This window comes from Acromyrmex echinatior, chromosome 12 (assembly GCF_024713525.1).
Source record: "Acromyrmex echinatior isolate Ae372 chromosome 12, ASM2471352v2, whole genome shotgun sequence".
Classification (NCBI taxonomy): Eukaryota; Metazoa; Arthropoda; class Insecta; order Hymenoptera; family Formicidae; genus Acromyrmex; species Acromyrmex echinatior.
In genome coordinates, this window is record NC_141863.1 from 2,605,261 (window position 1) to 2,619,195 (window position 13,935).

A 13,935-nucleotide genomic window follows, 5' to 3' on the forward strand; every position below is an offset into this window, starting at 1 on the left:
TGCATACCTACAATGTCGATGCGGATAAGACCTTTCAAGAAATGCACGATGAAATGTGAATCATGACGGACTTAATGTACCGATGAGATACTGCCGATCGAAGCTAAAATATCTCGATGCTGGTAGTACGATATTGATTGTGAATTGCATTCTCAGACACTTTGCGATGACAACAGTCAACGAACTAAGTTAATACCTCCTGTACTTCGAACATCTAATCCCAAAAATTTCTTCCTTACTTATTCATTATTTGAATAGATTTCCAAAAATTTCTATTGGGCAATCAAACATTACAAATAATAGTAATGTGAAATCATCATCATAAGATAGACTTATTAAATTCCATATGAACAGAGATCTTGAAATCTAGGAAAATGTTGACAAAATTTAGTATCAAAGCGTAAAATATAGGAAAATGAAAATTAAAGAAAACATTCATGTGCTTCGTAAGATGAAATAAATAAAAGAGTAAAATTGCATATTTTGTTTATAGTGTGATAAACTGTTAACTTCATACATTTGAAATAGAACAAGCCATGGGTAAATGTAACATTTTAAAATGTTAATATTATTTACGGATAAATACAGGAATATACATATCTATATAATGTAAAGCAAGCACGTCAATCATTCATCTGGAAATATATTAGATATTTATTCACAGGATGTTTCTATGCTACAGGTGAAAAATATGATTTCTCAATAATTCTTTCAATAACAAATGCATTATATATATATATATTGCGTATGCATCGACCGAGAATATTGCAAAATAATAATATTTTTGATCTATCTTTTTGATTCTATCCTAATATCGTCAGTCAAGAGATACGCTCATTTCTTGCGCCAAGTCACGCGCAGCAAAGTGCAAAACGGAAAACGTATATTTATATAATGGAATCCATTCAATTAAAAGTAGTCAGTATATTTTTAAAGATATGATATAATCCTTAAATAAATTATTTTATCAAAAAGAAGATAAGAAAAAGAAATAAAATATAAGTGAATTGAAAGAGCTATTGCCAAGAAGATCAATGATATTGTTTTAATTGTATAGCAGTTTTGTACTCTGTAATGGACAATTTTCTTAAAAAATAGTAGAGGCAAGTAAATCAACAATTAATTTTTGACTTTGTTTTTACAATTGATAAACATGTCCCTCCTCCCTTTCATTTTGTACCTTTCTTAAAACTATCATCTATTGCGATTTCCTAAAGAGGACGTGCATATAAAATCTTTACGTGTGGAAGAATGTAATTTGTATGTATGTATGCAGATTCGCGTGTATAAGAATGGCGCCAACATTTTGATGTTGAGAGAGCATCTTGTACCTGGATAGTAATCTACGATGTTTGATTGTAGTTTAGTCCAAAACACGCTGTTAGTCTACACATATAGATATTTGTATATGTGAATGCGACACACACGATCTAAAATGAGAGAGCAGGAATGCAGAAATGGCAATTTACGTGTAATTACAATATTTAATTGGAAACTTCTTTAATATTGTTTAAATATTATAATATTATTATAAATAATAAAGATCATTTTGTTTTTTCTTGAATTTATTATTCATGTCCTAAAATCATAATCAATTAATTATTATATTTTTAAATGATGTTTTCTATTACATTTTATTATTCTTTTATAATGTTATTATCATTATATAAATCATTATAAATTCTTATTACAAACGTATTATATCTGTGACTAAGAAAACTTTCCTTACGGTAATTTCGAATTAAGTAACAGTCTAATAATAAGTAACGATAAGTTCAGGAGACTCGTCATTTTATGCTTTTTATCGTACTATTATTGTTTTAATTTATTCAATACGAACTTTTCTATAATTATCATGTTATCAGCGCGATTGTTGAACTGTGCATGGTCAAACACGCAGCTCTATGTCGAAAAGTGATTTTCTTCTTAAAGAAAAAGTACTTTCTTCTTTTTTCTTCATTTTAAAAAAATAAATACGATTTGCTACATTATGATTGCAAGTGTCGATTTTTATGATTCTATGAATAAACAAATATCTTTTTTGGTATTCGTCGTTGATACATTAGGCTATTTTTATGTCTTCTTTCGAACTACACAGCTATTGATGCTAAAAATTTCTTTCGACCTATTAAACTAACAAATAATCCATTGTAAGTTCGGTTTTAATCGATTATTTAAGCAAGAAGTTAATATCAATGTAGCTTTCTCGAAAATATTTTTTAAATCATTTTCCGTAAATGCTTCGATTGTTACAACAATTCTTTGATGTTTTTCGTTCAAAATTTTAAATATAAAATAACTATATGTAATAGCGCAAACATTGATATTACACTTCCTTTTTAATGAAAATCCTCATTAAAAAGATAGAATATATTTAGAGAAATATATGTATATAGAGAGAAAAATCAGTTCTCAAATAAAATTACAATAAATAACGGAATTTATACAAAGAGTATAAGATATCCATTGATTTATTTAGAAATTCTATAGGTAGGATTACTTAAAAAAAATTTTTAATAGAGCATCAAAACTTTTAAAAACAATTAAAATTTGATAAATTTAATTTCATCAAGAAACGGACAAAAAGCAATATGAAACAAAGTAAATTATCAAAATTATAAAAATTTTTTTTTTACTCTAAAATAATTCTATAAAGTTTAACAGGCAATTATAATAACAATATGCATTTCTAATTGTCATTAAAATTTTATACAGCGTATTTTTGTAAAATTATTATGAGAACGAAGCGTTTATACAGGCATAAGTCGGCTGTACAAGCCGCCATTCCGTCGGCGAACTCCGCGGCAATGTCGCGAATGGCTGCCACTAATATGATCTATACTCAAGTTGACTTTAGGGATGTTCAAGGATAGCATAACGTATTCATAATTGAATACGCAATATAGAATGGTTGTAACGAAATATTCTGCTTGTCGGTACAGAGATGAGAGGATTTCATAATATTCCAATGTTTTAAATATTTTTAAACATTTATTAAATATTAATGTTGGCTGTTTAATATACAATATTATGTAAATTACATTGAACTTCATGTACAATTATCATGAATGATAAATACAGTCATATACATTACGAAACAGATATTTTATCGAGACACAGTAATTATAGAGACAGTAACGTTATACTAGACGATAATTATAAATGTATCAAAGCTCTTATATTTTTTTATACGAAATATGTAATACTCACAAACACTTCCACAAAGTTAATTGATTCATATTTCCTCCCATAATAATAAATTAGCCTGACTATCATATCGTTTTTAGCACCATTCATCCACTGACAACATTCGACTATAACGAATTGTAAACTTATACATCATATCGCTAAAATATATTATTGCTGACTAAATATAAATTGCAATCATTATCATTAGATACGCTTAATTATTTTACTATCTTTTATTGCAAGGTACAGTTTCGAGAGATGCTTGTTGCACGAAAAATGGTTTTTAATAATCAAGCTTGCACCATTCGATCGTTCGAGAACATTTAATCGCACCGTGCCCGCCAAAATGTGATCTGCTGCATGTTTATCGTTTGTAAGAGTCGCTTGCACTGCACTTTTTGTAAATTAAACCGCTACTATCGCTCTGTATGCACATTTCTCGATAAACTTGATGATGCATTCATTAACTTCCAACGGGCGATACTCTGGTGCAATGATAAGACCACTCTCATCCGAATGTGGTTGATAGTAATACGCACACCCGCGATAACAGAGTGACGACAAAGACACAAGCATACACAGTTGTAGTGATGCAGATTCCAAGATGTTGCAAGAAATAGGAACATCTCGAGAAAAATATCCTTAAAAACAGAGGAAAAGAGAGAGAGAGAAATTATGAATTTAAAACATGACGATAAAAAAGACATTTAAAAAAATTAATTTTGTCAGATGTTAAAGATTTTTTCTGACCTTTAAGTATCAAAGGAAGAACAGAATTAACTAACAACTTGCAAATATAAATATTCAAATATAAATATTAGAATATCATAATATATAATATTTGATACAAAAGTTGATGTCAATTTTCAAACGTTCTCGACATTAATATTTTTAAAGTTTCTCTAAGAATTTTTGAAATCTTATCCTTCTGTAATATTCTTGCTAACATTAGCAGGACTCTCGTCTGCGTTTCGCGATCTAGCTGCCCATCGATGTGCATCCCGATGAACTTCGTCGAGAATCATCTTCTTTTTATATGTTGCTTTATTCCGCACTTTATTTTCCTATCTTTTCGCCTCTTTCCGTCACTCTGAAACCGCGTCGTCCACCAAGTTTTTTCTTTTTCAACTTTCAGTGACTCGTTCGCCCACAAGGCTATTACCAGGACCTACGGTCGATTCTGCACCCACGTTCCCCTTGCATGCAGTCGCGTTCGCCAACACAACGCGCGCGCAGCCCGGTTTCCAGGAAGCGAGAAGACGAACGCCGACGAATACTGCTGGCGATTAGATTGGATGGAAGATCTCTACCAATTACAGAATGGATTCGCAAGAATCGCGAGACTCTCTAAGCGATGTAAAGCGGTACGAAAGTGCAGCTGCCGCAAAAGCGTTTTTAATTTGCTGTATCTCAATCGATTGACAGAAGCTATGCAGTGAAGAAATGTGTTCTTTGGTATAAAGAAAATACTAAACTTGATATTGAATATGCACTTTCGCAATTAGATAATTAGAAAAAAAGAGTGGCAATATTATAATGCTAATTAATATTAATCGACAAGTTTTGGATTGTTATTAAGTATTTCAGATTTTTGAAGTGGAGACTAATTTTTTTCCAATGTTTCCAACTTCTATGCGGAATTTTTAATCTTCTATTACTCCGAGAATTTAGTAAAAGAATTTAGTAATTAAGTAAAAAAATTAATTTGTACATAAATTAAATTTATTGCGAATAGATTAAACATAAATTTTTACGAGTATAACTCATAAAAATCGGCATTGATATTTATATTGTATCGTACAAGCATAACATGCGCAGGACGTAAGATTTATTGTGTACAAGAGAAGGACATTCACTATATGTAACGTACGGATGTCAATATGTAAATTACGTTAATGCTTAATGCATGTGAGTTGATATGTCATTATGCAGCCGGTTTGCACAGGTGAAAGGCCTAACATCAAAGGCGTACAATCTATAAATTAAAAAAAATAAACTATGTGTTATAGCCAATAAATAATCTTTTTGAAAATGGAAAACAATAAAATATATTTACGGTGAGGTTTTATTGTTTGAAAAACGTAATATTGGACAATTATTTTTTCTCATACAAAAATTCTCACTATATTCGGTATCCATCATATAACTTGAATGATGATATTGAAAATAGTTATAAAATTTTTTCTATAATAATAATATCTATAATAAATATAACATATATAATTTTATTATAGATATATCTTGTCGATATTTTGATTTTTAAAAATAAACATTGTAACACACACATAACTACCTCTAATATTTTAAATATTATTATATATTTTTCTAATCCAAAATATTTAATTTAATATTCTGTCTTTCTCTCTCGCTTTATTTATTTATTATTTATTTATACGTAATGATAAAAATTGAATTATCGTGGATATGTGTCATGCATGATGATTAGTAATACTGTTATATTATTGATGAAATTTTTAATAATTCGGAGCAACAATGAAACGAAAGCGATGGAAGTAGTGGGTGCAAAGAAGGGCGACCATCCCTGGTCAAGCTGCACCCTTCAATTTTCTGATCGGCGCCACACCTATCTCTTCTGTTACTTAATGGTGAGCTGCACCGGTCATATTTTATCCCAACATCCCCATAAGATAATGCAAGCATTACAACGCTTTCGACTAATCGATTGATCCTAATTAACGTCGACAGACGTGTGTTTTATAACAAAAGTGATCAACCAGCAATAAAAATGCAATCGGTTTAATGGATGAAGCTTAATACTGTACGATTTATAAATAAAACAAAGATACTGTGCTGGTAGCAAAAAATCCAGGAATTGATAAAACATATACAATTAAAAATGGCAATTTATAGAACGGATCTTTCTCTTTTATAAAAATTTGCATATTTTTAGGCAAACCTTTTAAATAAGTCAACATTTTAAATAGGTCATTAATAAAAAGTCCTTTGATTGTGTCTTTTTTAATGCTATTTTTCTTCGATGTTTTACCTAATTTCGAAAATACAGCAAAAAAATTCCACTGCAAGTAAAATTCTTTTGGGAGCTACCGTGAGTATCGCTACAATGCTGTTAGTTTGAGACAACGCGACGCGTCGAAGGAGTTAAAGAACGAGTCTTAATTGGCGCCGACAATCCGGTGGCCCGTGGCGAACGAGAGATGGGAAAAAGAAACGTGAAGGAAAGAAAGAGAGAAAGAGAGAGAGGGAAAGAGAAAAAGACGGCAAACGAACAAGAATAAAACTCGGAAAAACAAAACTGGCTGGACGACGGCGCTAATGCGTGCTACGGGATGACCAACACAAGGATCGCCTTTTCCTGGAAGCAGTTGCCCGCTCTTGTCAGGGAAGATAATTTTTGTTCCGCGGCGGGACCCCTTCGACGCAAGAGAAGACTGGTGACAGCCTTCTTCTGAATCTACTTCCATCTCGCTCACCTCTCTCCCCTCCTAATAATCCTTTTGCTACGCTATCTCTTTCTTTCCGACCTTCGTCTTCTCTGTTTCTATCATTTATAATTTTTTTATATATTTAATTTTGTAATTCGCTGTTACGCGAATGCTTTCATTTTTAAGTAAGTGAAGTGATAGTAACTAGTAAAATACTAAATTTTTAAACAAGATATCTCATATAAGTTTAAATTTTCAAAACTAGAGACTTATTGTTAGATTTATCTATGTGCTTGCTAATCCTCATAATTTTAAATTACAATATGAAATGAACCATCTTTCTCTCTCTTTTTCTTCATACAGTTCTTCCTTTCTTTGTACATTTAGCAACGTTCCTTTCCCTTAATTTTCTCTATCAACCTTTCTTTTCCTCTTTTCTTTTCGTTTCAGATACTCAGTCTTTCCTTATTCCTTCTTTCCAAAGCCTTCAGTTTCAACTCCCGGCACTTTATTCTCTTTCTCTTCCAGCCATTTAGCCTCCCTCTCACCTCCTGCCGGGAATTGCATTCCAAGTCGAGGTCGCTAATGGACGACGAATGGTCAAAGGGGTGTGAGTGCATGGAAAGTGCACTCACACCCTCTTGCCCTCCCCGTTCTGCTGGTTCTCTCTCTCTCTCTCTCTCTCTCTCTCTCTCTCTCTCTCTCTTTCTCTTTCTTTGTCCCTTTCACGCATTCACAACGAGAAAGAAATCGAAACGAACGTTCTCCACGAAAGAACACCCTGACTGCGTCTCAGTACATACCTGATCGCCCCGTTTATGGTACCGCCATGATGGAACCAGCGTCTGGACGCTCCTGCACATTCCGCCCGGGACATAAATTAGTGATATTTTATGAATTTTATAGTGCGCGTTACGAGACAGGGATCTTCGGAGGACATGGGAAGACATCGTCGGCTTATTGTGAGGAAAGACACTAACTTGTCGAGAGGACATACATTTTATTTTTTACCTGAATGACAAGAGTTAATATTTAGCTACAAAAAAATGTTACGAAAAATTCTGTATCGCTATTTTAAATTGCGCACCCACTATAACTACCACTCTCTAAAGAGCACTTATGTTGAAAGAAAATCTTCCAAAATATATGACGAGAATATTTTGCTGTGCAATTTTAAAATATAATATAAAATGAATAAAGAAAAGGAATAATGCTTTTTGCGTAAACATAAATATTAAAACATTGTTTTAACAATAAGGATTTATAGAAACATTTTGTATCTAAAAAGCACAATATATCCATTAATTTAAAAAAAAAAAGAAATCCATAACATGGGGGGGGGGAGTGCTTATAAAATCGAAAGGAAAATACTACATTTAATGTTACCGATTCACTTGGCAACATTTAGAATTGATGACATCAATCAAGTAAAATGTTGGAGTACGTGATTGTTACTGTATGTCGATTGAATGAGAAAATATGATATAAATATTTCAGTAGTTGAACATTGAATTCACAACCCAATAAAAGGTTTACGAGTGAATAAATCGCGAAGGCATACATTCGTGAATTACCCAATAATTGCGCCTAAGATGTAATATCGAGTGTTGACAGCATTTAAAGAGTACGAGAGAATCCTTTAACTGAGCGTTAGGTATTTTGATTGTCGTGGAAAAAGATTATGTATGGTCAATTTATTAAAACTCTTACATACCAGCGATTATAAACGGCGCATACGCACTTCGGTTAATATCACGATTCTGGAATTGCATGTTATCAATAAAATACGAAAAATAAATCTCACTGTTACATATTATATTTGCCACATGCTCCAATTTTTACTATAAATTCTTTAGTATCGAAGAAAATATTCATATTCTGTTGATGCAAATTACTATAAGGCTGCATTCTTTTTCATCCTTTTCTCATTCATATTTTAAATTTTAGTACAGAGAAGCAAAGAATTATCTTTTAAAATTCACCTTGAAAATATGTTGTGGTATAATACAATAATTTAAAGTTTTTACCATTTACTTCAGTAAAAGTTAATCAAACTTATTTTATATTTTATTGTAATTTTATTAATGAATATGAGAAATTTGCATAAAATTCTTCGAAATATGATGTCCCAAAACTACCATATTTTCAGAATAAACTCTAAGACAAAATTCTCTCCGTGTATATATTATAAATTATTGGTACAGACAATTTCATTATTGGTTAATTAAGTAAACATGTGTTTTACAACATACTTTGAATTAGCTAAGAAAGAAAATAAAATGTATATTGTGAAACTACTTGGCAAATAAAAAGAATCGATAACATTTCGTAGCAGTTTCGTTTGAACAGAATCACGAGATTGTGGGTGCGTTACTGCTCAAAGGGTTTTGTATAGATCGTATCGACGCGACAATTGGTAGCCAAGATCGTGTTCAGATAATATAAAAATCTGGAAGACGACTTAGGAAACAACTCCATTAGATGTAGCTTCGTTATCATGAAAGAACCATCATCGCGTAACTGATTGCGTAAAATTTCCCGAATTCCTTGACAAAATATCGAGATATTAGCTGTGTTCAAGTTTTATCAATAAAACATTAATGTAAAATAAAACAAAAAAGCAAATATAATATCGCAGGAAAATAAAAGAAGCAAATAAAATTATAATATTTCACTTTCACTAAAAAATTTATCCTGTGTAATAAATTCATAATAAAAAGTAAATCGTGTGAGATGTTATTGAGTCAAGAATTAAATAAATTTAATTTTAGAATAGTAATTTACTTACTAGCGTCAGTTTAATTTAAGTGTTAGCAGTACGAAATATTAAATTTCTTAAAATATTAAGAAACTGTATATGAATTAGAATTTGTACATGTAAGAATTATGGCTTATACTTAAATAAAAATTGCTAAATTCGTCTTTAAAGATTTGACATAATTTTCACACGAAAAAGAAATTCATGATTAGAGTGCCGTTCGTTAATTCAATCTACGACTCAGACTGAACCTTGACAAAGGCGACGCATTCTCTTACATTGATTCCATTCGCATTCCTCGTCTGACCGAAAATGCATTTCTAGACATGAGCTTTAACCTCGAACGAATCGCCAATGCTATTCTACTTAAGTATTATCTAGTACTTTAGTGTATCGTTGGTATTTTAATCTCTAAAGTGATGTGACTAAGATCTACGGGATTATGGGAAGACGATCGTATTGGTGTCTCGTAATTGGTAGCCGAGATCGTGTCGAGATAAAATATAAACTCTTGGACGCCAGTACAAAACAGCTCCATTACAGATAGTGTCTGCAGTAACAAAAATGAATTCTGCTATGGAATATTATTTTTGGAATTCTTGAATCATCCATCATTCATATCATCCATATATCGAAAAAAAAGGAACCATTACTTTCACTTTTAAAGAGATATTTTCACACAGGTATAAATATTTGTTCGTGTACTTAAAAATTTAAAGTTCTTTCTAACTGTTATATACGCGCATTTTTTACTATCTTTTATATGATTTTTTGTTATTTTCTTACGATGCTTTCTGATCCAACAACGGTCCATATTTATTCATTTTGACAATTTTATTGTAAAGCAAAATTATTATATTTTTTGTTAACTTGTCAGCACTGTACTGAAGTGAATTCAAATTTAGAGTTCAAACCTGTCTCAAACTTGATTTTATTAATATATGTGTACTTTGTACACACAATTACCTGATGTTGGCTCGTTCGGACTTTTCTTTTATAATTTATTGATTAAATCGTAATTTATATCTTATTTCATAGATATCTCATTCTTTTATATATTATTATTTTAAGAATTTAAAGCTATATATATGTTTGTTTATTTTGTTAGTAATGTATTAAAAATCTATCAAAAATTCAAATTATTAGAAGAGGAAAAAAAATTAGTGCAATTTAATTTGTAAAATCTCGAAATCATATCACAAATGTAACTAATTCCTAAATATTTAAAAAGGATATTTGTGTTTGAATTTTGTAAGTTACATTATTTTTTTAGATATAAGCTATCTAATCTCAAAGTAGAAAATCCTTTTCAAAATGGGGAGAAAAAAGATATGGAAAAAGTCAGTTTCCTTTGTGGATACGAGCTACTGGTATTATGATAAGTATCAACTTACAATAGAGGTTTTTATACCTGGCACGCTATTTCAGTTTCTTTCCCAGCAGCCCCCTACTGAGAGAGATGACGCATACTCTAGTTTTATGTTACCTTTTCCAAATAACGTATGTGTAGAGCAATCACTCTCATGTCGTCAGTTCCATTAGGACAAAGGGCAGCGAGCACGTTATTTATCGAGCATTTCCATTAAACTGTCGTCATAATTATGTGATTTGCTATTTTATGGGGTATGTAGCATGGGGTATGTAGAACCGAATTCACAATGTTCTCTGCAATGAACAGCTTATGACGAAAATTAAAGCTAAATGAATGTACATTAACTTTATTTTTAAAAATTACAAAAAATTATTGAAAATCTGATAACTACGAAAAGATCGATTATCTCGTATTTTATCGATATTCCATTACTGCTTTCAAAAAATGAGCAAAATTGATAATTAGATTCGTATGCAGTACGTTTTTATAATTGATGATGAATAATAATTATTGAAATCTACAGCTCTTATACTTTATGCGCGGTGATTATTATAATTACACAAAGAATTTACCGTCACATGGTTGATTAATGCGAGAGGTAATAGTGCAGACAAGAGTAGTCTTTTCAAGTCTTGAATGCATTGTTTTGTATGACATGCGCATATCTTGATAGAGCTCATCTACGATAATGATGTGCAATTGCGCTTCTTGAATTTCAAATTGTACAGTTGATGTATGACAAGATATAATCTTTCAGTAATTTAATCTGTTTTCATATGGAAATTGTACACGTTTACATCAAAGTAGGTACATAATACTATTATACATTATCAGTTTTGACGCTTTTTTTATTAGAAACTCGAGCGAGATGTTAAAATGTATTTAACGGATTAGTATCAAGCTGAATTAAAAGTAATTAGCAAAAAAAATTAATTGTTATCAACAGAAATCTTTTACTATCTAAAATCATGGTTAATTGTCTAAATTTACGTAGCAATGATGCAATAATTTTATAATGCATGATAAAAGAATATTATATAAATATTACATACATGTAGGAATGCTAATTTTTATTACAAATCAATTCTCTGAGTTATAAAATGGATAATGTCTATATCTCTGAGCACGCTTTCAGTTTACGAATTGCATATTAAAAGTTATGATTGCAATTTGTAATTTCATAATGTAAAAAATACATAATATATTCTTAATAAGCAGTACATCATGTTGAGATGTCCGTAATCGTCTGTGTTTAATATTTAGCAAATTAATCGTGTTTAACACATACAATTTATTTAACATATAAAAGAATTTCCTTATATATATAGTAAAATCTATTTTACATTTTATAATTTCTTAACTAAATTGTATGTTTGCCGAATATTTTTAAGAAATTTTTATGTACGTATTTTCGATAAAAATAGAATTAATTTTTTGACAAGTTATGTTATTATCTTATTTCTATTGTAGAATTTTTTCAGGGATGCGTTCTATATTCGTTAATTTTTTTTAATTCGTATTAATTCAAAGAAATTCATAAATAATTGCATTCGCAGCTAAGATACGGAACAAAAAATGCTAGTTGCATGTTAGTAGTTAAGCAAAGTTACCAAGGATTGCGTCCATAAAGTCCGCATACACAATTATCTGCAACCAAGAGGCTGATTTATTATAAGTAACGGCGATAAATGCGAGTAATCACGGCCTAATCGAACAGCAATTAACCTTGCAGTTCCAATTAACCAAGTAAAGCAACGATCGTATTTCTCACCGAGATCTCTGAGTAATGACGAGACTGATTAATCAGTAATCTTTGATTTCTCCTCCAAGTCAGATTATCAATATTATTTGATATATTATATCGATATTGACGACAGCTGACCAAAAGTTAACCATTAATTAAAATAATAAAATTTCAAAGATTTATAATGTAATTATTATGTTATATTTATACAGATTTACATATTTAAATAAAAAAATTGTAATATCGCGATTATAATTTCCAATAACGCGTAAAGCATACGTTTTTTAAATATAAATCTTTTACTGCATTGTTACTAACTTAATAATTTATAAGAATTTTTAATTATTTGTGATACTAAAGAAATATTTACGAAGAAATATTTACAAAGAAATAACATTACAATCCGAAGCGCTACTACGGTCTAAGTATTAAGATGTTGAACTAATATATATATTATTCAAACGAATGAATTAATTTCAGAAATAATAATTACGTATCGATATGGTTGTCGACATTAACGCAATTAATCTGAAATGTAATAATCCCCCCAAAATTCCCCAAATTAATCTTAAAAAACTGTAATAAACTTATTGATTGGAATTTTGGGGGGATTATTACATTTCAGATTAATTGCGTTAATGTCGACAACCATATCGACACGTAATTATTATTTCTGAAATTAATTCATTCGTTTGAATAATATATATGTTAGTTCAACATCTTAATACTTAGACCGTAGTGGCGCTTCGGATTGTAATGTTATTTAATATAAACGGTCTTGTTTCCTATCTTATTGTTTACAAAGAAATATTTACAAAATATGTTCAACATTCAAAACTTAATGAGCATATCTTCGTTAAAATAATTCTTTAAAATAAATTTAAAATCCTATCTTATTCTGTTATGGCAAATTGAAGAAGAAATTTTGAAGAAGTCTATACACGCAGAAATGAAATACTTAAATATATTTGGAAAAAGAAAAATTAGGATTAAAAAATTTACATTATTAAATAATTTTAGAACATGGATAGAAATATATCTATGTATGTACGTATTTCAAGCCTAATTTATTTTATAAAAATCTAATCTATCTGAGATCACAAATTGAATCTATAATCGAGAATAAAATATATTCCGTTAATAATAAGAATTATATCGGATCATGGCTGAGCGGAGCATACACAGTATGAAATAATTCGCGTAGAAAAAGCTCAAGGAGCGAGCGAGCCAAGAAATCTCAGACGGTGTACCGAGGTAGTCCATAAGTCAGACTCAAGGCGGTGCGGATATCCAAAGATATCCGTGAGGAACGATCCGGCGTGCCTTCTTATCCACGTCTGATCTGGTCGGACATTATAGGCGCGACAAGGTGGAAAGGAGACGCTAACGCCGATCGTCGACGAAAGAGAAAGAGAAAGAAAGAGAGAAACAAAGAACGCCAAAGATCGAGAAGAAAATGCAGACAGAG